The 27,049-nt window shown below is 33.1% G+C and overlaps 1 protein-coding gene and 2 pseudogenes across 2 annotated transcripts in view; 2 read left to right on the forward strand and 1 right to left on the reverse strand.

Annotated features, from left to right (window-relative positions):
• Positions 1–72: 72 nt before the first annotated feature.
• Positions 73–2,103, forward strand: LOC112637745 (annotated as a pseudogene).
• A 553-nt stretch (positions 2,104–2,656) lies between these two features.
• On the reverse strand, positions 2,657–15,926 carry LOC105256417 (annotated as a pseudogene).
• A 2,432-nt stretch (positions 15,927–18,358) lies between these two features.
• Positions 18,359–27,049, forward strand: part of LOC105259438 (axin) — a 30,772-nt gene continuing 22,081 nt past the window's right edge. The window contains exons 1-2 of one of the 2 annotated variants that reach the window (XM_011271362.3): positions 18,359–18,731; positions 18,839–19,012. The gene's annotated coding sequence lies outside the window, so the exon portion shown is untranslated. The other variant, XM_011271366.3, reaches the window with a different exon arrangement.

Here is a 27,049-nt window from a genome sequence, read left to right on the forward strand (position 1 = left end):
TGTACAATGTTGCTATTTTTTAATGCGTGTTTATTTGCCTGTAGATCCTCCCCCTCAGACTCAGAGGTTGCGAGACGCAATCAATACGTCTTGCGATATCGAATTACTGGAAGTACGTTCATGTATACGATGTCAATTAAATAATCGTACATTCATACATATAATGTTCTTTATTGAAAGAAATAAAAATCTCCCAGGCTTGCGTCACGAGTTCCATCGTAGGCTGAAGGTTTATCATCACGCCTGGAAGGCGAGGAATCGCAGGCGAACAATCATGGACGAAAATAAACGAGCGCCGAAATCCATCATGGAAGAAGGTAGATAATTACAAATTACAAGAAATAACAATGACATAATAATTTGTAATAATTGCAAATTAATGTTAGTTGTGACGAATAAATATAAGTCGACAACGCGATTAATTTGATTGATTACTCTTTCCAGCTGCTAAAACACCAAGGACAATGGTGAAGCAACAGATTGTCGAGTCATCGCAGAGATATTCTGAATTCCTTCATTCGTTCGTCCGCGGCTGGGCAGCAGGACAACACGCACAGCGGCGGCAAGAGGGGATGATGATACGCGCATTTCGATGGGCAGTACGTGGCACGACAGATGGAACTTCATCCCGACAAACCGCTTATACTTCTCGTAGCAGGTAAAGCCCTTTTCCCCACTGTAACACTATACAATTTTTTTAGACTGACAAGGAAAGGCACGGAAGTGTCCCCTTCCGATTTTGATGAGCTGAAAACTCTTCAAATTAAAAGTTAAATGGCAAGAGTACTTTACAACAATAATAAAAAAATTTTTATTTTTTCAATTTTTCAAAATATCTGCACCACTAAATATATTTTTTTATTAATTTTGAAATTTCTTTATTACCAAGTCCAAGTCATTTAACTTTTATTTTGAAAAATTTTTTTTCTATCTCTAGTTTCTGAAATATTCACCTCGAAAGAAAAAAAATTGATTTTTTCAAAGGAGTGTTTTACCCCTAGACCCGTAAACACGTGTATGGGCACGTATAAAAAAATACTTATTTAAATACTTATTTTTGTCCAGAAAACAACATATTAAAACAAAATCAAAAGGAGAAGATCACTTCCGTGTTTTTCTTTGTGAGAGATAAAGTCGCATGTATTTTAAAACTAAGTCTATTAGTACCGCGAGTCTCAAGTAAATCATAATAAATTAACAAAACTAGAATTTAATCGAGATATAACTTTTTATATTTTGAAACAATAAAACTGAAACTTGCGGAATTTTACTAATACTATTGATTAATCTTACTAATATCTTACTAATGGCTATTAACGAATCTTACTAATACTGTTAATACGATGTTTATGCTAAAATGTGTAATTTATTACATTCAATGTGTTATATTTTGACGGGGAAGGAGATGGAATTTTTTCTCTCTGTTTGCCAGGCATTGACGATATGCAAATGTGCGAGTTGAGTCTGGACGAGACCGGATTAACGAGGAAACGCGGTGCCGAGGTTTTGAAACACGAATTCAATCGCGAGTGGGAACAGTATGGCGGTAATCCATACGTACCGCCATGCGATCGCAAAAAATGATGAATACTTGATTCAAAAGAGGAATTTGTTCTTTCTTCGCAGAAAAAAATATCGTAAAGCAATACGGATATTTTGACGATCGACAATTATGCAATATTTAATAAATTATAAAAATCAGTAATATGTTATAATAAATTACGCATATTTTTACATAAATAGCCTTTTGCGTATCAGGTGCATATGTAAAATGCGATTGCTCTGTGCCTTGCAAAGTGTGTCTCGTGCACGGATTATATATAACACACGTTTGCATTTATAAATTATACGCGTGAACGTCTTAATGAAATTTTCATCGGAATATAAATATCGCTTATTAGAAAGGAGGAAAAGATCCTATTTTTTATAATCTGGCTTCTACACGTTCTAAGTTATCTAGTTCTATTGTTTCTAGAATTATCAGTCGATCAGTATTTCATATAATATATATTTATAATAAAATTATGATACATAATATCATGTTAAATGTGATGTTTTAAAACAGAAAGAGTGCATAAATAAAGAACTGTACGTTATCGCGAATTATTTTGTTGTGCAGTATTTATGTTTCTAAACATTTACATGTATGTATAGAATACGAGATATAGTCGAGGTTCCTTGTATTAGCCTTGTACATCGTTTTCGAGATATAAAGTGTAATCATGTTATTTAAGATCTATTCAGTAGCGATAATATTTATCGTATAAGTCGCATTTCGAATAATTAAAAGAATGCAATAAAAAGAATGCAAATGAACAGATATATTATAAATGATTTATTACACAACAATGCAACAATGGAGATGGAATTATTGAATAATTAGAAAACAAACATGTAGTGATATACGTCGAAGTAAATCTAACGAAGGTTTTGCAAAAATTTCAAACTATGAAACTATGATAGTGATTAGTATATTCACGTTTGTATATGGTACACGCGCGTATGTATTAATATAATTATATATAATAGTGCGTTATTAGGAATATATATATATATATATATATATATATATATATATATATCTTTAACAAGAAACGAAATATATTTTATTTGAACATATCACATTCCCAAGATTTTTTTCCTCTTAAACAGCTATCTGAAAGTAAAAAATTTATTGCAATAGCTCCATGCTTCATTATGTGCGCGCAATTTTCTATGCTACAAAAAGATCAAAATACAATTAAGCTTATATAATAATTTCTAAAATAAACCATGCAGATAATTGTTATTTGCTTAACGATATCGACGGCGGCACCCAACCACCGAAAGCAGTTTCCAGTTCTTTTGCAACTGCCAAGCAGAGGCGATCCTGATAAGGTGCGGCTATCACCTACAAATTTTTTTTAAATACAACTTTGCTTCATAAAACATTCTAGACCAGGTGATTGTTATCGCATTTTTCGAATGTTTGTACTGTTCTTATAAGGAAAGAAAACCATATTTGATTGGCTTACCTGAACACCAATGGGCAATCCCTCGTGGTTGAGTCCCATCGGTACGTGCACTGCAGGAAAGCCAAAAACATTGAAAATTGCGCAATAGACTTCGTTCAATGTTTCACACAGGATAAATTCTGAGAAAATCGCCGGACATCGGAAAGTCGGGTAAATAAATATTCCGTTCTCTCCCAAAAGATCCTGCGCAAGAAACGAAAAGAGACGATGAGAATAGAGAGACAGTTACGATAATTGATGTTAAGATCTCGAGACACTAACCAGCAGCTTCTGCCGAATCGCTTTTCCCTGCTTCGTGTAATGCGATATATCTGATTCTGAGAATGGAAAATGCGTCTCGAACATTAAGGCGTGGAAGGTAGTCTGCATCGTGTGTTGCGACAAACCGAAAGGAATTTTCAGAATTTCGATGGCTGGATTTTTTTTCAACTGCGACAAAAGAAAATATCAGAGGATACGAATTTTGTTTGCATATAAATACAATAAAAAATATATTTTCGAATTGTTTATTTTTCGATAAAGAAAACAATTTTCGTATCGTTTTATATCTACAATGTAACGTGTAGATGTGAAGATATTACATTCTAATTTTAAAACAACGTTGCAGCAATATTGCGCAATACGGCCGCGCAATGCAGTTTTGCAGTGAATATCGTCTGCATTTTTTTTCATGGAAAAGACACGAACTTTACTTTCACCGACAAGAGAGTTAGCTGACTATTTAAATGTTTCTATTATTTCTTCATCAGAAACGAAATTATATTTTACGATTATAAATTCGAGTTATTTGATGCAATAATTTTTATCCATGTTTTTTAAAAAGAAAATATTTTGTGTTTTGTGTACATAAAACATAAATACCTTGGGATCGCTGGCATCTACCAACAAATTAGGGATTTCCTTTATAGAAAAAAACGTACATAACATAATTTCAATCAGTTCGGATGGCCATTCTATCGGCAACTGCAACATGTCGAGCAGCTCTGTGTCAAATTTTACATCCTATGAAATAAACACGCTTTATAAATAAACGTCGTGTATACCTTCTCCGGACGAATATCGTATTGCGTGAAATGTGTCACGGCTTTCTGAACGCAATCTTTGATTTCCGGCACTACTGGTAACATGCCTAATGCGTCGTCCATGCCGAACCGGTAGTAGACCTTCAATTGCCGTAGATCCACCGGCACATCTAGACGTAGATTGTGATCGCTTGTGGATGTCAGCACTTTCATAAACACCTCAAGATCTTCCGCATATCTGGTCATCGGACCAAAGGTCAGAAGTTTTTGATAAATTTTGTCCTCGGATTCCGGTATATGTCCTATGTTCGAGATAATTTCTGCGAGAAAAAAAGTGTACGATAAATTAATATATAAATATCTTTAAGAAAACAGAAATAAATTAAAAGTTGACAAAAGTTGACATATTATGAATGGATGCATTAGGAAAAAATAAACTTACCAGCCGTAGGCTTGTGCCCAAAAATGCCGTTGAAAAGAGCCGGTAATCTTATAGAGCCAGCAAAGTCCGAACCAATTCCAATCACAGAGGCTCCTGCCCCGAGCAATGCACCCTTGAACGAAAATATATTTAAATATATTTTTTCACTTTTTTATTTTCCCTTAGATATTAGATTGTTTCATTAAATTCAATCTCTTAAAATATCTTTAGATCAATTATAAAGTAATATCACATGTAACGGAGTGTTTATCTTTGCATGTTCTCTGTCCGCGTGAGAAGAAAATATTTCCCGAGGGAAAGTGGTTAACGAATAATAACTTATAATTCTTGGCTCGAATAAATTTCGATTGAGTTGGTCGACTCGAAAGACAGTTTTTTAATAACGATCGATAATGATAGCATTTTCGATTGAGAAAGCAGTATCGATAATTTTATAATTGCTAGTCTAATTATGAAAATAACATATGTATAATAGATATAATTGTTTTGCGACTAGTTTTTTCATATACAATTAAAAATATAGATGTACTGTATCGAATAAAACTGTTTAAAATGCTGCGTGATCTATGATTTTTGAAATGTAATTTACAAACAGTCTCAAAAAAATATTATAAATTAGAAAAACTCGTTATATAATATATTGAGAAAATAACAGAGCTGATGCGAATATGAGAAGATTGTCATTAAGTAAAATTTTTTTTAAAGAATGTAAGTTATTGTCTATATTTTTAATAATCGTTTCGACATTTATTTGTGTTTCGTCAGTCATAAATTTATAATATAAAAAAAAACAAAAATATATCATATGGACCACATGTTAAAACGGATAGCAAAGTGTATAATCGACATATAGAAAATTAACAAGATCACAAAAAGTTAAATATATATATACATATATATATATATATATATATATATATATATATATATATCACACATATCATTCTGTCATTACGACATTAATTTAAAAAAATGATTTTCTTTCTTCTTGTCCATAGTAATCATTCGTTTCTATAAATGCTAAAATTTATACGGTTTTCGTCTAGTAATCATATCTTTATTGTAAAGAAGAAATTAATGTTTATTGTTAATCCTAATCGAAAGTATTATATTATATTATTAGGTTGTCCAGAAAGTTTGCGATTATTACGGTTTTTAACCTTCAAGTTCGAATACACATATTTCAGCTCAAAGTAAATTTTATTAACCGAAATAAGAATTTTGTAGATTTCAAAATATTCGAACTTGAAGGTTAAAAACCGTAATAATCGCAAACTTTTTCGACAACTTAATAATATAATATAATACTTTCGATTAGGATTAACAATAAACATTAATTTTTTCTTTACAATAAAGATATGATTACTAGACGAAAACCGTATAAATTTTAGCATTTATAGAAACGAATGATTACACATTATTGCCAATGAGAAACAAGTTTATTTATTCCTGTAATATAAAATTTCGGATTTTCAGAAGCAACAAACTCTTCGAAGACGTTTTTAACAGTGGCTTGATTGTTGATGTTTTCCCCTGCAAGAAATTATCGATATGCTTAAAAAAGTGATAGTCAGTTGATAAAAGATTTAACAAATACATATGATGAGTGAGGCAGAGTTTTTCATTTGGTTGCGCAAAATCAATGCAAAACACACTTCAAAGCGACAATTGATTTAATTTCTGCAACATCGATTGTGACAACGTGTTATCGAGCATTATCGTGTAGAAGAATTGGACCTTTTCTCTTGATCAGCGCTAAACGTAGACGTGTAAGTTTCTGATGCATTTTGTAGATTTTTTGACACTTCTCTGCCGTGATAGTTTCGCTCGAATTTAAAAAGCTGTAGTGAATTATCTTAACAACTATCAACAATCATTCTTTTTGGTGCAATTTCGGTTTCGGAAAATGTTTTGGCACTTCATCATGGTCTAACCATTGTGCAGAATATCGAACAAGATCCATTTTTCATCGCACGTTACAATGATCGAGAAATGAATTATTTTGGTTGCGGAAAATCAATGCAAAACACATTTCAAAGCGACAATTCTTTTCGCCCCATTGAAGCGGCATCTATTTATCGAGCTTTCTTCTTTTTCCAATTCGTTTCAGGTGATCGGAAACAGCTGACTTGCTTACACCAACTTTTTCTGCAAGCTCTCGAACTGTTGCGTGAATCTGCTTCAACTAACATCTTCTAACATCCTCAAGTCAGTTTCATCGTCAATGGTCGCACGTCATCCAGAACACTATTCATCTTTAAGGCTCTCATCTCTATTATGGAATTTTCGAAACCACTGTTCGTTAGTGTTCATTTCTGGGCTCAAATTGTTGATATTGCGAGCCATCTCAGTTGCTTTATCCAACTTTGAATTTTTCTTTCCATTTTTAATTCAAATTTAAATAAAGTTTAATTTAAATAAAACACAAACACAATATCAAAATATAGTTATTATTATTAAAATGTAGAGTGAAGTTTGCGCTTTTAAATTGGTATAATATTACATAACATAGACATAAAGAAAAAACAACTTCACGTGAAAAAAAGCACCATAAACATCTTAAATAACAAAAAACGCAATAACTTTCTGAATAATCTAATGTATAGATTATTAGAGTCATTTTTTATGTAAATTTTTATGTAAATTTATGTAAATGCCATTCATATCAATATTGCATAATAATGGAATATTTAGTGTCTTTTAATTTTTGTATGTTACGTAATGGTTCTTTCCCTCTTTTTTGTTTCTTATGTATATTACTCATTTATAGCTAAAGAGAAATAAGTATCGAAACACTACTTATGTCTATTTAAAGACATTTTGACAATTGCCTATATTTTTTTTAAATTGAGTCTGTTAACAATTTTTTGTTCATGTTTGCTCATTATTCTTGTGTTATAATCCAGTGTATTTATTTGTGTTATAGTTAGTTGTGTTATATTTATTTTAATTCTATTGTAACTAATGAAGAAATCGAGAATACGTTCTTTCACGAAAAGAAATATCACATAAATAGTTTTAAAAATAAATGAAAAAATAGGCTCAAAGTAATAACAATTGTTTTGTAATAACTATTATTATTTTGTAATAATTTTTTATTACTAATTGAAAATTGGCAAATAAGAGTAGAGGTGCAGTAATTGGAGTACAAAAAAGTTTCTTCTTCCTTTCTTTTTTTAATATATTTCAAAATATTCGTTAAATTTCGTAAAATTTCGTTAAAATATGTATACGTTAATGTACATTAGTTATATTAAAATGTACATTAATTACGTATTTAATTTTTTCTTATCCTTGCAACCGCGTTTAGATTCTTATTTGTCAATTTTGTCACTCACAATAATAAATAATTTTTTTTTAATTAATTTTTTTCTGTTATATAATTAACTTATTATTAATGTTCTAAAGATATTCGCAATTGGATTACCTCTCCTCCAGATGATCCGCCAGACGTGTACCTAGTATCATAAGGATTACGTGTACGGCCGTGCAATAGATTCGAGCTTTCGAATCCACCGCACATCTCCGGAGTGTTCGTCACGCAAACTGGGATCGCTCCAGCGTTTCGGAGTAGTTTAATGACTAGTGCATCGTGGGATGCCTTCATCCCTTTACGACCTAAAGAACAGCCTGTATGGCTACAACCTATGACCAAAAGATTTTTGTTTACATCTTCCTTAAATAAAACTCCGATAGTATCCAGTATTTGGCCCGTCGCACATGAAATCACATGAGCGTCGATTATTAAGTCGCCATATTGACTTACATAACATAGTATAAGTATAATATAAGCATGTTCATTAGTCATACAGTCTTATGCTATGCAGCTATGCAATTTCATGTGCGATAGTCTTTTCTGACAGGAATTAAATTCTTCATATTCCAATAACTTAATCGAATTGACCTATAATGTATCTGAACTATTTTATATTTAGAATGAACTCTAAAATAAAGTTTATCGGTTTCCTGAAAGGAAAAAAAAAAATATATATATATATATATATAAATTCATCATATTCCGATAATTTAATCGAATTGACCTATAGTGTATCTGAACTATAATATATCTGAACTATTTTATATTTAGAATGAACTCTAAAATAAAATTTATCGGTTTCCTGGAAGGAAATAAAAAAAAATATATATATATATGTATAAAATTTATTCCTTCACACACACATACACGCATATATATAGATAATTTTATTTTTATTATAATTATTTATCTTTTAATTATAATTATTTTATCTTTTTTATATATTTTTATTCCCTGTCTCTCCCCCCCCCCTCTCTCTCTCTCTCTCTTTCTTTCTCAACTATGATATAATAGATGTCATTTCAAGAATACATACAAATGTAAATTATTGTAGTATAATAACAAAAAATTAATTATACCTTTGACAGCACAACATTCCTTGACTGTGACTGGTATACCATACAGCGGTTTTTCCTTCTCTAATGTTTTAATGTCAAACCGTTGTGCCGTTTGCTAATTGTTCATCACAGATTTTCGCCTCCAACATTGCTTCACGAATCGATTATCGATAACGGCATTTAAGGTACAATTCACTTTTTTAATGTGTTGTATATGCGTGTTCACGACATCGTAACATGTAATCTTTTTTATAAAAAAAGCAATTTTCTATATATTATCTCATTTATTAAATCATTCTCTTTCATATTTGTATATCGATACAATATATATAAAATATAATTATATAAGGTTACATATATTTTTTTAATAATATAATTTATACATATATATTATTATAGGGAATACACTTACCTCTCTTTGTCTAATTTTTTTAGCAAGTGCAGTGGCACTAAACATAAGTAAGGAATCTGTTATTGGTGGAATTCTTTGCGGTTTCTTGCGAATTAACAATACGATCCGATATAGTATTGCATAGATAATATTTAGTATACTGAATATAATACGCAACTTTAACAGCATTGTCTGCGAGGTAAATACGTTAATTATTATAGATAATTATTTAAGATAATTATGTTAATTAAGATAATTATGTTATTTATATCTACTTCATTGCATATCATATTAGGTTAAATTAAAAAAGTTTGTACTTTTCTAGTTTGCCATGTATCGTATATTAGCGTAAAGAAAAATGCACAAGAGATCTAAGCGTTAATTCTTACGTGATAACTTTCTAATTAAAAATTTGTGTCCCTTTTGTAATTACAAAATTATTACAACTTCAATATTTCAATATTAATTTTATATTTAATATTAATTTCAATTATTAATTTAATATTAATTTTTAATTCGAATTAATTTTCAGTATGTCTTATTATATTGTTTCTTATAATTGATTATCGTTTATTAAACAACGGCACATTGTATTTTCTGTTAATAACATTTCATAAGAATATGGAAACAAAGTATTATAAATATATGAAAATATATGCGAAAGTTAAATATCAAAGTATTATAAATATATGAAAATATATGCTGAAGTACAATATCATTTGCAAATCTGATTGCAATAACTCAATGGCACATTCTGATAGATTATTATAAGAAATATGCATAGAATGTAAAATACATCTTTACGTATATGATATGTTTTCTTTTTAATATCAAAAAAAATTTTTGCGTAACATGAGTGAAAAGTAGAAGCAATTCATATTTAAAATATTGAAATTAATATATAATATATAATATATAATATTGAAATTAATATATAATATATAATATTAAAATATTGAAATGAGTCATTAACAGGAACATCATTGCATCTTAATGTTATTTAAATGAAAAGCTAGTACATATGTTTTATCAAAAAATCTATATCTTTATTTCGTATCTCTATACATTCAAGTATGCTAATCACTGACGTTATTACTAATCACTGTTATTGAGATTTAATTAACGTTCTCGAATTTTACATACATAACAAAAACAATTCTACATCAAGAATCTTAAAGTCATGGAACAAAGTTTCTAGGTGGTCTTATCTTCGCCTTGACTTTCGTGTCACGATTCGCGAATAAACATAACCGTAACTTTACGATAGGTCCTTCGCGCGAAGACAAACAATGTATCCGTGACAGTTCCTTTCGTAACTGGCCACCTAGATTCTTTTAAACCAATACAATAATGCGGCGTACGAGTCCATCGTATTTATGCAATAGTCCGAGCAAGTCAATATATATTATCTCGCGATCATTATTTGTGCATTATATCTTTTGAGATACTCGTGTATAATTTATAGCATAATTTACATTTACGACTCCAATTGGATCATAAAAACGATATAATTTTCGAAGATCGGTGTAACCGCAATTATCGCACACGTAATTTATAAATTTACGAAAGGTTATTTTAATATTGTTATTTCACGTTAAATAATTTGCGTAATCTCAGGCTTGTTTCAATTACAAATAATTGATTTTAATTTAGTCAAAATTGCAAATACGAAAATTTCTCCTTGTTTTATATTATTTTTTATATTTCATATTATTTCATATTTTTAGATTTCATATTTTTACATTTTATATATTACATTTATATATTATATTTTATATATTACATTTATATATATATATATATATATATATATATATATTACATTTTTATATTTTATTATTTTATTTTTATATATATATATCATCTTTCATATTTCATTTTTTATATTTCATATTTTTATATTTTATATAATATATCATATTTTTATATTTCATTCTTTCGTAGGCACTTTTGCGTTTATTTTAAAAGAATTCACGTTTCTTAACTGTGGCTCGTAGCTTTGGTTTTTGTTCTGCATTTTACGACGTCATTTTCCGCGAAAAACGGCATGATAAATGCTCGTGTAAACTAATCATGCGACCTGGAGATCGCTCTTTGGTCAAGCATATTCAAGATATATTGTGCGCATGGCAAAAATACCTAGACTCGTATCTAACAATAATAAGTATATCTACACGTATTCATACCGCACATGTTTTGAATAATTCAATTTCTTCTTGTGCGTGAGCGTGCGATGGCACGTGTAACATTATATTTCTTCATCATCATAAATAAAGGAAACTTTCGCTCGGCAATATTCGATTTTTTTCGACAGCTCATTTTAAACCGATTTAAACTGATTAAATCGTTCAAACTAATGACGTGCCGAAATATGTGCAATTGTAACGCAATGCGTTACAATTTTGCATCATTGCACATATTACATCATTTATAAAGAGGGTCTCACATTTCCTTGAGCTTTTTCAAAACTCAAAATCATTTAATTGAAAAATGTGTCGAATTCAGAATAACTACTTCGAGTTGTTTTCGACTTAGGTATCGATTTCCGATAGATTGAATTTTCCAACAATTAATGTAAAATTAGAATTTAGTTAGAAAAAATACTCATTGTCGAGTGTGTTTATTGGAGTCTCGAGAATCCAGTATTGGAGTCTCGAGAATCCAGTCTCGCTGTCGGGAACGAGCGGGAGTGAAAGCAGATTTGCACGTCTCTACATTTAAGTCATACCTCGTTACTACTACTCGTTACTACTACTCGTTACTACCTCGTTACTACTACAAAAAAAAGAAGAAAAGAAAAATTATATAATCAAATTGATTATGCAGATACGTGTATCAATATGTTTCAATATGTGCATAATATATTATAAATTATATAATCAAAATATGTAACATATCGAAAACTTGTAACATATCGCGATATAAAAAAAATTTCACGCTTCCGTTTTCAAAGCTTAAAAAATCTTAATTGGAAAATCTATATTCGGATTCAAGACGAAAATGACTACTTCGAGTTAATTTATCTTCGACTATCATTATAAATTGCATTTTTTAATAAATATAAAAATAGAATCCGATTAGAAAAATTATTCATTCCCCATACTATGCTTAATAATATAAAACATATTTCGTAAATAGAAAACTTGAGTTGTTATATGCGTCTAGCACATTCTGGCACAAGAGAAAAAAATTAAACAAATTAAATTTGTTTTCACCTCCTTTTTTTAAATATTTAATCAAACTTTATAATTATTTATATTTTTTTATCTATTTATCCTTTCTAATTATGAGGACAATATAACAAAATTGATAGAAATTTAATTATGCTATAAAAATGATTTATGTTTATTATTGTTTTGATTTATGTTTATTATTGTTATGATTTATGTTTATTATTGTTATGATTTATGTTTATTATTGTTTATTATTGTTATTGGTTTTGATGATTATTATTGCATTTAAATTTTCGAATTTTTTAGTTAAATGGAATGAGGTAACAAAGTTTGCTTAACGACGCAATACAGAAAAAACTTATGCAGATTTATTTTAAAAAAATTGTACTGGATTGGGACAAAGTGCGAAGATTAGTAATTTTTTTATTTTTTTGAATATGATTTAAATTATTAAGCTACGATTAGCAGCACAAATCAGCACAAATGTAACATAATGCAGCACAAATAATAAAAATATAAAATTCAAAGAGTGCAAGGCTAATTTCATACAGGTTCATAAATCACACTCATCGTATGTAAGGCACGTAGCATATTTTGAAATGCTTCATTTTTTTTTAATTATACCAAATATGCGAATAAATGCAAAGTAATGAATTCTAATGAAAATATATATAATCAGCTACGTAGTCGACGTAGGCAATGTGTATGACAAATGTACGATCGTAGCGGCTATGAACAGAATAAAAAATTAACGTCATCGAAACTTTGTAATCTAAAAATCACAAAGGCCCGTATTTATAATCATTTATCAAATCTCGATTCAAGAACGTATCAAGTGAAATACTCTGATTGGAGTTTTGTGTCTTGAGATACGAACGATTCAATAGTTACATTTTGATTAAAGATCACTTGAGACTGTGTTCAATTGAAAAGTAGAGTGATTACTCACATGAAATTCGTCTTGAGATTTAAAATATTGATTAAAGCAACGATTACGCACTTCTTTGATTAACCTTTTTTTAAATCATAAGTGAATATATACAAAAGTGACAGAATGTCATCGCCACAAAAAAAGAAAAATTTTACATATATATGTCATATATATCATATATATCAAATTGATCATAATTTTCATAAATATCATATTGTTCATAATTTTCAATCCAATTCATTTTAATTAATCTACATTACCAAAAATTTTGTAATAAAAATATTTTCACTATTAAGTATAATACTTTTTTACTATGAAGTAAAATTATTATTTATATTACTTATATTAATTATATATTAATTAATTATATTATATTATTTATATTATATTAATTATATTACTTCGAACCACACTTGAGTGATACGCAATTTTTTCCAACTCTAATCTTAACTGATACAAAATCCAAAGACTATTAATATGTACACGTGTGATTTTTTCTCAAGCAGCGATTATTAAAATGCAATCAACATAACTCAAGCTGCATCTCAAAATAAACTTCCTCTGAGTATCTCTATTAAATCGAAATTATAAATGATTACCATATTGATTTTTAAGATTCATTTATTAAACCATATCATGTCTCAAAATTAAACCATATCATATCTCAAAGTTCCAGCTGAGTGTCTCAGCAGAATCATGATTATAAATACAGGCCTAAGTGCTGGCGTTGTATAAAATATGCGCTATTCTCACGATTATTTGCATATAAATTCGATTGAATATAACAATGTCTCCAATGACAAAGCATTGATTCCAAAAAATAAAGTTTCCTATTAAATACGAAATATCTAAAAGTCACTTTGAAGAAATGTTTAAATCATTTTCTCATCGCTAGAGATTCGATTCGATCGATTAACGATTCGAGAATAACGTTGCTTTCACTCTCTCTTTCCTGACTCTGCAAATTTTGTTTTTCAAAGTGTCATCACTTCCTTGAAATCTCTGATTTTATTTCGATAAAAATATGTTTGTGCGGAAGCGAAATATCATGTTCAATATACAGTGAGTTATGTGACTAAGAGTATTTACACAAGTATATTTACACAAAAGTGAATGAAAATACGTTTTCTGTTAAACGATAGTTTGATCAGGATTATTCGAAATTTGTAAATACGTTTGTCTTGTGGCTTCTTGAAATATGATACAACATATTTCGAACAACGTCTATAAAAAAATATATGTATGTATGTGAAAGAAATATTATTGAGAAATATATGATCGTACATTTGTTCATCCAAAAGACAATGAAACATTATGTTTCTTTCAGGTCTTAAAATGAAAACAATGAATGTGAAAAAAAAATAAAGGTTCCTATGCTTCAAATCATTGTCAATATCATTTTATACATATGGGTATATATACAGGGTGTCCCATTTTAAAAATTCCACCCTCATAACTTTTTTTAATTTTGATTGTAGAAAAAAATGTTTCAGACAAAATTTATATGGCTTAAAGGGGGACGTAAGATGGTGTCATTAGTAATGATTTCAAGCCTCATAACTTGGAAAGTACTTAATGAAAACTAACTTAATTATAGTGTTTTGGAAAGCTCTCGAGATGAACTATAAAAACATGCAAAAGCATATAGGGTGTCCCATTTAAAAAGTTAGATGTGACCTTCAGGTGACTTTTCAATGTCAAACTAATAACACCATCTTATGTCCCCCTTCAAGCCATATAGCTTTTGTCTGAAACATTTTTTTCTACAATCAAAATTTGAAAAGTTATGAGAGTGGAACTTTTAAAATGGGACACCCTATATGCTTTTGTATATTATATATATATTATATAATATGAAATAAATAAATATATATATATATATATATAATATATATAAATTAATTGCACGATAAATGACTGATAATTATATAATTTGATAATTGTTATCGATAGTGATACATAAAAATATTATTCATATTATATTTAAGATAAAAATGATTAATAATAATTATAAATAAAAAATAAAAAAATAAAATAAGAATAAATTAAAATAAGAAAAAATAAGATTTTTTGCTCCTATTTTTTTTATTCGTTTACAAAGATTTAATTCATGATATGCGCGTGCGCAATAATTGGATCAACTTTTATCGTTCTGATTTGTGATAAACTTGTGATAACTTTTCATATTTCTATAAAACAAATTTTCATTAACTACTGTTGCAATAAGAAGTCATCTCTCTCGATACATCATATAAATAATTATTCTAAAAATAAATCATTTCGTACGTACCGCTTAATATATACTATAATACAACCTTATTAACATTAAGTCTTATCTTTTCAATGATGGACGTTTCTTGGACTCTCCAACAAAGTTGTTAAAAATGTTGTTCAAGTTCTGTCTTATCTTTTTTTTTTACAAGGCAATAATCTCGGCGCCGAATAATTTCCTTGTGCACGAGAACTTCGTGCGAGAAGGCACCTTCGATAATTGACGCGATCGCGAAGACGATACCTGCGGGAATCACACTATCTCGAGTCGTCGGAATACAATGTACGAATGTATGCTATGAGCGCACGGCAAAACGGTCTGAATGTAGCGATGTCCCTACTAGCCAATTTAACAAATGTCATCGGTGGGGGAGGCTTTAGTCCAGCACGCGCTCGCAATGTTCGCATATAGACGAACGATCACTTTTTCCAAACGCATATTAAATTTCGCAATTTAGTATAATGTAAGTCAATTATAGAGATAACTTGTTGTCGGTATGCGTTGCGCATAAGTGTAGTAGCTTTTTTTAGACCTATTTGCTCTTGTTATAAATCGAAGAAAAACGCGAGTAAAGTAAAAACGCGACGTGTGCGATTTTGTTTCGATTGCGATATACATTTTATTTTTTCATCTTACGCAACAAGAACAACAGATATAAATGAAAAAAAGATTGTGTAAAGCACACGCGAACACATTGCTTATACCATTAAAAATAAATTAAACTAAAAATAGTCAAGGATATAGAATGTTGGGAAATAAAATATTGAATTGCAAGGATATAGAATATTGAATTGCAATTAAAATACTTAGAGATCAATTTCAATATTTAGTTTAAATACAGGTTGTGATATTAATTGAATATTAATTCTTTGAATATTAATTCTTTATAAAATTATAAATCCATCGGTAGAAAAGTTCAAAGTTAGAATATTACTTATTGAATATTGAAATTGTCATTCGAACACTTAAAGATCAAATTTAATATAGTTTTAAAAAGTATATTAAAACAGCTTTAAAAAAAACTTACGACGTTAATTTGAATAATAATTCTTGATTCAATTGTGCATCTATAAAAAAATATTGTTTTATTAAGATAAAATTAAGGATATCCCATTAAAAATCGATTTAAAATAACAATATCGTTAAATCTCAATTAATAATTCTTAATATAATTCCCAATTAATAATTTCTCAGTTAATAATACTTAGAGATCAATTTCAATATTTAATTTAAATACAGGTTGTGATATTAATTGAATATTAATTCTTTGAATATTAATTCTTTATAAAATTATAAATCCATCGGTAGAAAAGTTCAAAGTATAATTTCATTAAATACCTAATTTTATTTTATTTAAGAAACTAATTTTTTTAATAAATTTTAATTAAATTACATTCGGAGACATTTTTCAGTATTAATTAATTTTTATATTACAAATGCTTTATATATATAAGTACGGGTTCATTTTATATGTACTTCATTTTTTATTTTTCATTATATTTTTATTAAGATTTATTGCTTATACATTGTGAATTGATAATTTCCAAAAAGAAGAAAAAAATTTCATGCTCATGAAAATTTGACGCAAATTTTTCTTAATTATTATAATATTATGTAATAAAAGATTCATCAATATATATGTGAGTGTGTGTAGCGAAGGCTATGTTCATTCCAATAATAGAAATATATTGTAGAAAATAAAATTGGAATAACATAATTAATCAAGATAAACTTAAATTTTACATTTAAAAATATATAAAATATCCTTTTTGGTAAAAAAATATTGTGATGAAAAATTTTGTATCATCAAAAGAGAAGGGAAGAGAAGAAGAATAAGAAGATATTTTTATTTCTATTTTATTTCTATTTTATTTCTATTTTTCATCTATATATGCCTGCGGAAAAACACAAAATAATAATTTAACAGATATTTTATTTCTTTAAAGATTAGAATATTAATACTTCTTTTATCTCGTAATTATTATTAATATAAATTAGATGCCTCTTTTAATCTAAATTGCAAAGAGCAAATATCAATATTAACAGTAATGTATTATTAATCACTTCAAGTAACACGCATTAGTTTCTTAAATATATCCAATGGTATTAGATTCGTATATTTAATATATTTAATATATAATATTTAATATATTTGATATATTTAATATTTAATATTTAGTATATTTAATTAATCCCTAATTAATCCTTACACGCTATATTGTTATTTTTGACACCTTTTTAAAGTGTATAGAGGGTCATTTTTTCGACGCGTTTAAGTATATGGAAGCGAAATGCTCAATGGCATCGCTTTGAGAACAATAGTGGAATCAACAATGTTTCCTGTGCGGAGTAAAGGTTAATAATATTATTTTTCTTGTATATACTTTTCTAAAAGGGGTAAGAGGAATATTACATTTAAAAATCTCGAGATTTAACATTTAATCAAGAAAAATTCCTGCCCTGTGCACAGTAATTAGTTTGACAGAAAAATTAATTTTCTGTAATAAAACTGACGAGGGAGACTATCCGCAATATTTAAATCGCATTAAATTACTTGTTATTTTTTCAATAATGTTAATATCGAATATTGTCACGTGGCGCAATATTCGTTGTTCGATCACCGTAACTGGATAATCATCGAAGGCGCCGCGCGGAATAACGACGGCGTTGTCGGCGCGCGGCGCGTCGGTTGGCCGATCCGGGTTCGTCCGCTCGTCGCGAGAGTTCGCTCGCGCTCGCGCCTCGCACTCGCGCGAGAACCAGCGACCGATGGCGACCGACGAGATGCGCCTGCGAAGTTACGTGTGGCCGTCGCGCCGTGCCTAGAATCCGCGTCGTCCGCGTGTCCTCGCGCCGTTTCCGCGCCTTCCGTCCTCTCCGAGACCCGCGCGTTTGCGACGATCGCCTCGTGTCGTTTTAAGAAGCGACGACGTCTCGCGTCGGTGACGGCGTGCCGCGACTTCGTCGTACGTGTGCACGTGTGCGCGTGTGTTGTGTTTGTGACGACGATGTGGTAGTGCGCTGTATCGAAGAAACGCCGACCAGCTCACGGTGGATCATCCGTCTGTACCGAGCGAGAGAGAGAGAAAGAGAGAGAGATACTCGTATGTAGGTAAATACCAGAGAGAAAGAGAGGGAGAATGTGTATGTGTGCGCGCGCGAGAAAGAGAGAGGGAGGGAAAGGACGGGAAGAAAAGTCGTGATGTGTCCGCGTTGCAGCTTACGACGACGAGCCGCCGAGAGCAACGAAAGTTGACACTTTTACGAGAGCATGGACCCGCGGCTGCATCGTCGATCGTCGTCTACGAGTCGTCATCGAGAAGCAACACCGTCGTCATCGTCGTCGTCCCACCGTTGTTGTCGATAAACATCGAGCTCCGACGGATATACAGAGTGAGTCATTGCTCCTTTGCTTTCTACCGTCGTTCGTTTTTACTCGCTCCTTCCTCGTCTCGTGTTTCTCCCCGAGCTGACCCGCATTTTTCCCGAAACATCAATACCTGACCTTGAATAACGAGAAGAAAGGGATAGGAACTTTTCGAGTGATTAATCTTTCGACTCGGAGAGGACACAACGGGAAATCTTATTGTTAGTCGAGAGTCTCCGTTTGACGTTTGAGCCACCGTTAATTCCGGTGAATTTACTTTGGAAAGTTTCGAAAGAGTCGATGACACTTTGCGTCCGCGAACCGAACGTGCGAAATATTGTTACCCGTTTACAACGGAATTGTTCGGAAATTTTTAATTCGGACTTCAACTCTCGATCTCGCCGCAATTTTCCCACAAGTATCTTCACATCTGCCTCTTCAGCCCCATTTTTCTCTCCCTGCAAGAATCTTATTATCGTCTTTACTCTCATACCTTCCCACTTTGGTCGATTTTACATCGCAGTATCTTCGTCCTCCGTTAGTCTCGCGTCCCGATTTTCGCGTTTTCTTGGATTCAGGAGTCGATTACGAACGGAAGAGACATCGTCGCCGAAATGACCGGGCGAGTGATAGGCGGTTTTTTCGTTCCGCGATAGAGATTCAACGACTGCATTCAGCAAGCTCCCCGTTTTCTCGCTCCGCTCCAGCGTGTATACAACGCACGCATGCATACGCGCGCGCGCACACACACGCCAGGTCGCGCGCGCGCGCGCGCGCACACACGTGCCCGCACCGCCGGACGCAGCCGTGCGTTTTCTCGAGCCGCGCTGGTTTTCTGCGGTCGGTGCTTTCGTTTCGACTGGTCGCGACTGCTGCTTTTTCTTCGGCCCCCGCGCACCCCTCTCGTCGCGCTGTCGATGCCCTTCGCGCTCTCGCGTATACCGGGTGTCCCTTCGGGTCGTTGGGGATTGGAAAAGTGGACGATTTCCCTCGAGAGGATTTATTTAATCGCGCGATGTAACGTGAAAATCTTACGAGAGACGGAGAATTAATTTTAGAGTCTCTTATTCCTTCTTTTCACGAGATTGATTTATAAAATTTTCGAATTATGAGTTATTTTTTGCAAAATTTTTGCAAAAATGGATAAGGGTATAATATATTCTTCAGACAATTTTAAGTGGCAATGATTTTAATAGACATTTAATTTAACTTTAATTAATCAAAATTTAATTAGGATAATGTGTAAAGATTGAAAGAAATTAATAATAATAAATATCGGAGAGAAAAATGGACTGCAGATTCGACTTCGGCAGAATCTCTTTTCAAGAAATAATTTGCGAAAAATCGCCCCGCTACCATAAATATTCAATATCCCAACAAAAATTTCCAGCCGTATCCCGACCTACGCCAAGTATAGCATCAGAATCTCGTTTATGTTTATGCAAATCTTCGTGGCAAACTTTCGAGGAAGACACTTTGGACGAATCGACCGACAATCGCTTTGCGTTTACCAGAAGCACAGGGGCGGAGGGAGAGAGGGATACACGCGCTCTCTGACGTTTATGCGGCAAAGGTACGACGTCGCGTTGCGACGAGGGCATAAGGCAAGGATAATGATATTACGGCTTAAAGAGACGGCTTAACCTAACCGTTAGTTTATTGGCGTGAAGGAGTCGCGGAGCGTGTCTACATCAAAGCGACCGCTTCCGAGCTCCACTTTGCCTCGCCGCCCGTCTCCCCTACCACTCCGCTCCCCTCCCTCTCTCTTCGCCCCCCCCTCTTCCCCGCTTCGAGTGCCTCGGCGTCGTCTCGACGCCGCCGCCGCCGCCGTCATCGTCGCCACCGACGCTTCTATTCGCTTCACCGAACTACGACACCCCGCGGCTCCTCCGTGTCCCCGTGAAGCTGTGTCGCCTATTAACACCTATTAACATCTGAAACGGGACACGCACACGACCGCCGTCGGTTGTGCACAGCACAAAGATGCGGATCTCCTCGCCGGCGATAATCTCGCGATCCTCTCTTCCCGGTAATGTGGTTATCATCGGGAGACGGCAGACTTCCGGGGTGAGAACGAGTCCGGACGAGATGTTAGATACAGCGGGATAAATAGAAACGGGCTGCATGAGCGAGCAAACGAATGACGCGCAAGTTTTGCGCATCAATTTGCCGGAATATATAGGCATGTATATATTTAATAATTGATATGTATATAGAAAAAAAGGACATTGTTGTGTTTTGAAAGTATACTTAACATGGAAATCTCGTGAGATGATGTTGCGTTAATTAGAGAAAAATATATAATTGCTTGAATGAAGCCATTTTATATAGTTCATTCGAGGAAAATATATTCTTATGATTTAAGATTTAATTTTCTGGAAAAGAAACAAAATTTTTTAAATCAAAGAGTATAATTTTCTTAAAGTAGAATTAAATAATTTTATATTCTCATGGTGATAATTACAATATTAAGATAAGACATTAATATTGTTGAAATTTAAAATTATTAAATTCTTCGAAGAAGATTATAAATTGTTGCGTATATAATGAATGCGTTAGTTTAAGTATATAAGTTTTGATTTGACACTTATTTTTTTTGTGTATTTATATAACATTTTCGTAGCAAATGTGTAAGTAATGCATTTCGCATTGATCCTCGCACAAGCTGCATTCAACTCGGAAATTACCATGTCATTATGTGCCTCTTATGTTCTTTGTTCGCAATAATTAAATTACAAACATACATATCGCAATAATTAAATTACAAATAATCTACTTCGTCTTTAATTTCAATTAATATTTTATCATATATTTATAATACTTTCAAGATGAATTTATTTATAATGCATGTATAAAACTACTGTTTCGCTTCACATACATTCAAAACGAATTAAACTATCGGCTTCATTAATTAAGGATTAATTTGTCAATTTTCGAATTATAAATTGAAAATGAAAATAAGATGAAAAAATGAAGGTACTCTTTTCGCTAATTTATCCTTCAAGTTGCATAATTATCGATCGATTAATCAGTCAGACATGGAATTTTCATGAATTAACGTAGATTTGGATCTTTTAAGATCGAAAACCTCTCTCTCTCTCTTTTCTAAGAATATCCCATATACTTTTGGATATCACGACAATTGCCATCTCCCTCGGGATTCTCTCCTCTCTTTTTATTTACCATTGTGGCCGGAATTGTGGTCGGTAATGGATAACGCGTCGGACGAAATCTGCCGTGGTCGATCACGCGAGCGGAAGAGACGCGTGGCCACCCTCCGTGAAGGCGAAAGAGCGGACGAAGACGGGGGAGGGAGGGGGATGGAAGCGGAGAAAGAGAACTGTGCGGCACGCACAGTTTGGGAATCCCCCTGGAGCACGACACGCCGAAGCGTGTCGACAAAGTAGCTGCTAGGGCTTTCCTGCTCCCCCTCCTCCCGCTGCCATCGCGTTTGATACCACGTGCTTCTCGTCCGGGGGGGTTAAAGCGACCGACATCGGCGAAGCAGGAAGGGGCGAGTCCTCCCCATTTCGATATCAAAGACTCTAGCGAGAACCGCTAAAACGATGCTCTTTGACATGACAAAGCGCGCGGTATAAACCTCCCCCATCCCCTCTCCTTCTTCCTCCTCCCCCACCTCCTCCTCCTCCTGTAACCTTTCTCTTTGACCGCGATGTGTGCGTGTGTCGCCCGCTCTTTCTCCACTTTTCTCAAGTCCGTTTCTTGTTTGCGGCAAACGCGCGCCCGCCAAAGAAAGTGGCTTACGTCTCGTATACACTCGGTGCTGTCATCGTTGTCCCCGTCTCCTCTTTCTCTTCCACTACTATAGGCAATATTTTCTCACTGAAATCGCGCCGCGCGCCAAGAGGAGGGATCCCTTTAAAGTGTCGCGCCTCTTTTGCGGCCTCGAGACACCGCCTTTCCTTTAATTCACTCACGCGCGGGATGTGACAATACGTTACCTCTCGCGAACGTTTCTTTTTAGCCACGTGTGCTATAAATAGACGTTGCGCCTCCGCCGCAAGAAGCCGATTCTTCCTTGACAATAGTGTCCAATCTTTGCCGTCTGTTTTCACCAACAAGAATTGTCTAATTTTTCCGAGAATTTTATTTTTTTAGAGAAAATGTACATTGAAATATAAACTTGTCGCTTGCTCTTTAATAATTTTTTTAATCTTAGTACCACATCTTTGTTAAAGTTTAAATTAGATTTTTATAAAAATAAACATTATTGGAGGGAAATTAATGGGAGGATATATAGGGTGTTTCTTAATAGGTGCGAAAAATTTTAGATGATTCTTTGTCGAAAAGGGGGAGTTTTTCATATAAATATATACTCCTATGTCTCTCGTTGGAGTTACATTTCTCATGGATTTTAGGTTTTTATTATAATTTTGTTTTTGCTCCAATTTTTCCAACATTTACTCTAATTTTATTTATTTTTAATTTAACTTCTCGTAATTCGAAACCTATGCTATTTAGCATCGTGATGTGCACGATAACGTATTTTATTTTTTTCTTGAAAACTACTGATTTTATGAAAAAAAATAAAAGAAATAAAAAGTTTCTAAATAAATCAAACTTTTTATTACATATTTTTAGATGATCATATTCCGGCCCATTAAAAGGTTCTAATAAAAAATTGAATAGAGCTTGCTAGTTCCCCTTATAACAATACGGGAGGCTGAAAAAAATATTAATAATAACCTTTTTATTAGTAGAAAATATCCAACTAATTTCATTTCTTTAACTTGTTTTAAATTTGAAAAAAAAAAAATAAAAACCTAATTACTCCCATTTTTGGAGAAGTGTAATTCCACAGGAAGGGACGTAAGAGTATACGTTTATATGAAAAACCCCCCTTAATTTTCGACAAAGAATCATCTCCTAAAATTTCTCGCACTTATTAAGAAACGCCCTGTATAATCTATAGCTTCCTCCAAAGTTTAATTCGCGAAAAAGAGTAATGTACAAGAAATGGGACGTATCCTGTAGACAGTCGCAAGGTTAATCAGACATATCAGGATGTGTTATAATGACGATTGCGGCGTGTTGATAATTATTACGAGACGCGCGCCGCTCTTAATATAAACCGGAAGTAGCCGTAGCGGGCGCGAGAGGAGAACGACGTCACGCGCTTGATCCCGCGTTTGATCTCGCGTCATCTGCTCTCCTCGTGCAATAATTGCCTCTGTATCGCCGGCCAGTTCTCTCCGCTGTTTGTCCGACTTCTCTCCCTCTCCCTCGGTCTCTCTTCTGGCTCCTCGGCTCCTGTGTCGCCTCATCGCCGCCGTTCCAACCGCTTTGATTCGTCGCAATACCTATCGCAAAGCTAACGGCCGGGCGACGCTAATCGTCCGGTGAATTCAAAGTGCGCTTTCGCTCGAGTGTCCTTGCCGTTGTCGGCCGCGCTCTCCTTCTTTCGAAAGCACCCTTCGTATCGATGAAAGGACACCGGCGAGCATTCAGGGACAATAAAATAGTCGGTATCCCACAGTATTGAAAGACATTTCGGAGACGATTTCCCACTTGATGAGCATGAACGTAACGTGCACTTCTTTCTCTGTTGATGTTTTACGATGTGCTCCGGTTTTTGAGAGAAAGAAAAATTGTCTTTCGGAAAACTCTTCTCGTGTCCTTGAACGATATAATGCGCGTATGAACGAAAGAAGAGCCGAATTCTCGTAGAAAAGTAACCCCTAATTTTATTAATAAATTAAATTTTTGTATACGAGCTTTCGAGAAAATTAATGTTAAATGTTAAAAAATTAATAGTACTATATTTATGTTATATTATATTTATATTATATATTAATAGTAATATATTATGTTTTATCAAGTTTGAATAATAATCTTTTGAAAAATATATAAATTTATAACAATCTATTAATACAAAAATAAAATATATTATTTTAATAAATATATTATTTAATAAACAATTTAAAATAATTTATCTCTACCGATAAAATTACGTAAAATGTCATATTTATTGTCATGATAGAATTATTACATTTTTACATTTTGTAATAATTGCAGTCGAGAAGAAAATGAATGAAATGTCACCAAAGAAACATATGAAGGATTAAATACATATAACTTAATAATTGTACACATTGTCCATGATTTAATATAATACACAGGACATTCTTGTTTTGAAATTATATTTAGTTTTAATATGGAAATCTTAAAATGAGATTATATTGCGTTAATTAAAGAAAAATATAATTGCTTACTTGAATGACGCTATTTTATATAGTTCAATGAAGAAAAATATATTCTTATGATTTAAGATTTAATTTTCTCGAATGCAAAAGAAACAATGTTAGATTGAAAATAACATTTTAAAATCAAAGATTATAATTTTCTTAAAGTATAATTAAATAATTATATATTCTCGAGGTGACAATTACAGTATTAAAATAAAACTATAATGAATTATTATATATATATATATATATATATATATTATATTGTTGAAATTTTAAATTATTAAATTCTTCCAAGAAGATTATAAATTGTTGCCTATATACGAAACAATGAACGTATTAATTTAAGTATATAAGTTTTGATTTGACACTTATTTTTTTCTGTGTATGTATTATTGCCTAACGTTTAGGAAGTATTACCGAATATCTCCGAGTCGTGCGTGTGATTGTAATTAAAACCAAATCTCTTGGATGAAACAATTTACAGTGGAGCACAAACTCCATTTCGGTTTACGTTGTATATTCGCATTATAAATAGTTCGATCGCCATTCGCGTAGCATAAGCTCATAGTTTCGAGGATGAACACGAAGCGCGGCATGTAAATTTTTTAGCCGCGATACCGGAAGCGACTGTCGCGTAGACTCTCTATTGCCTCCTTATCCGGCTGACTGAATCTTTTAACGTCGGTAAGAGGCAAATCTCGTCCCGCTTAATCCCGCGTAAAGAACGTTTCAGTAGGTTTTGTCGGCGAAACTCGCCTCTCTCTCTCTCTCTTTCTCTCGAAGACCGGTCGAAATCGATCAAACGATGAAACTTGGAAAGGAGCTGTGCATTTTTTATGCGACGTAAAAGAAAGCTCGTAAAACTTGGAAGGATTCTGCGAGATAATCCCGCGCTGTTTCTTCTCGTTCCCTTCCAGCAGCGAGATTTTTAACTTCAGTTTTGCAACGATCCCCTAGTATTCTCCTTTTAATCTCGCTGTGCGATTTAAACGTCACGATTTTTAACGTTCAAACGAAAAGAATCGCCGGCAAGATTTTGTCAAGCTTTTGAATTTTACTATATCCCCGAAAGATGCATCTACTTTTTTAGAACAAACTCTCGGAGCAAAAAGATCTCGTTCGAAAAATGTAATAAAGAGAGAATCTTTCTCACGGCTTTTGCTAAAAAAAAAAAAGAAAAACTCGACAACTTGATCGACACTCGATTCGCGTTTAGAGCGCGGATTATATCCTCGACGGATTTCTCGTCTCTCGAGAGCGGATCCTACTTGCTCGGACAAGTCTCGCGGTATTCTCCGCCATCCCCCGGGCTTCCTCGGCCACGACGGCGATCCCGTTAACGAACGACGCCATTAAGGGCGCATTAACATATAATTTTCCGTGAGAAATTATAGGCGACTCAGCGCCGGGTTGCTTTGCACGGTGTTTATTACGCGTGTCCGCCGCGCATCGCGAACGGCGCGAGAGAGAACGGGCCTACGGGTGAGAGAGCTAGAGAGAGAGAGAGAGAGAGAGGGAGAGCGAGAGAGAGAAGTCAGGAGCGCCACACCGACGTCCGGAGTCGATTGGCGGCAACGGCGGCGGCGGCGGCGCGGTGGAAAGGGGCAAGAGGGATCGCATCGGATCACGAAAAGGAGGGGATGGGGGGGAGAGGAGACGCAGAGGTTTTAAATCGCGTGATGTGTTAGTGCATTCATGCGAATCCGCATCGCGCGGAGGGATCGGTGGACGGGGCGGGGGGAGGGGGACAAGAGGAACGCGCGTGTGTGGGATCGCGTGCGGCGGCGAGATCAAACGAACGCGCTTCGTCTCTGTCTCGTGCACTTCAGCCCTCTCCCTCTGTCCCTCTTTCTG

This window comes from Camponotus floridanus, unplaced genomic scaffold (genome assembly GCF_003227725.1).
Source record: "Camponotus floridanus strain SB8 unplaced genomic scaffold, Cflo_v7.5 scaffold2, whole genome shotgun sequence".
NCBI lineage: Eukaryota > Metazoa > Arthropoda > Insecta > Hymenoptera > Formicidae > Camponotus > Camponotus floridanus.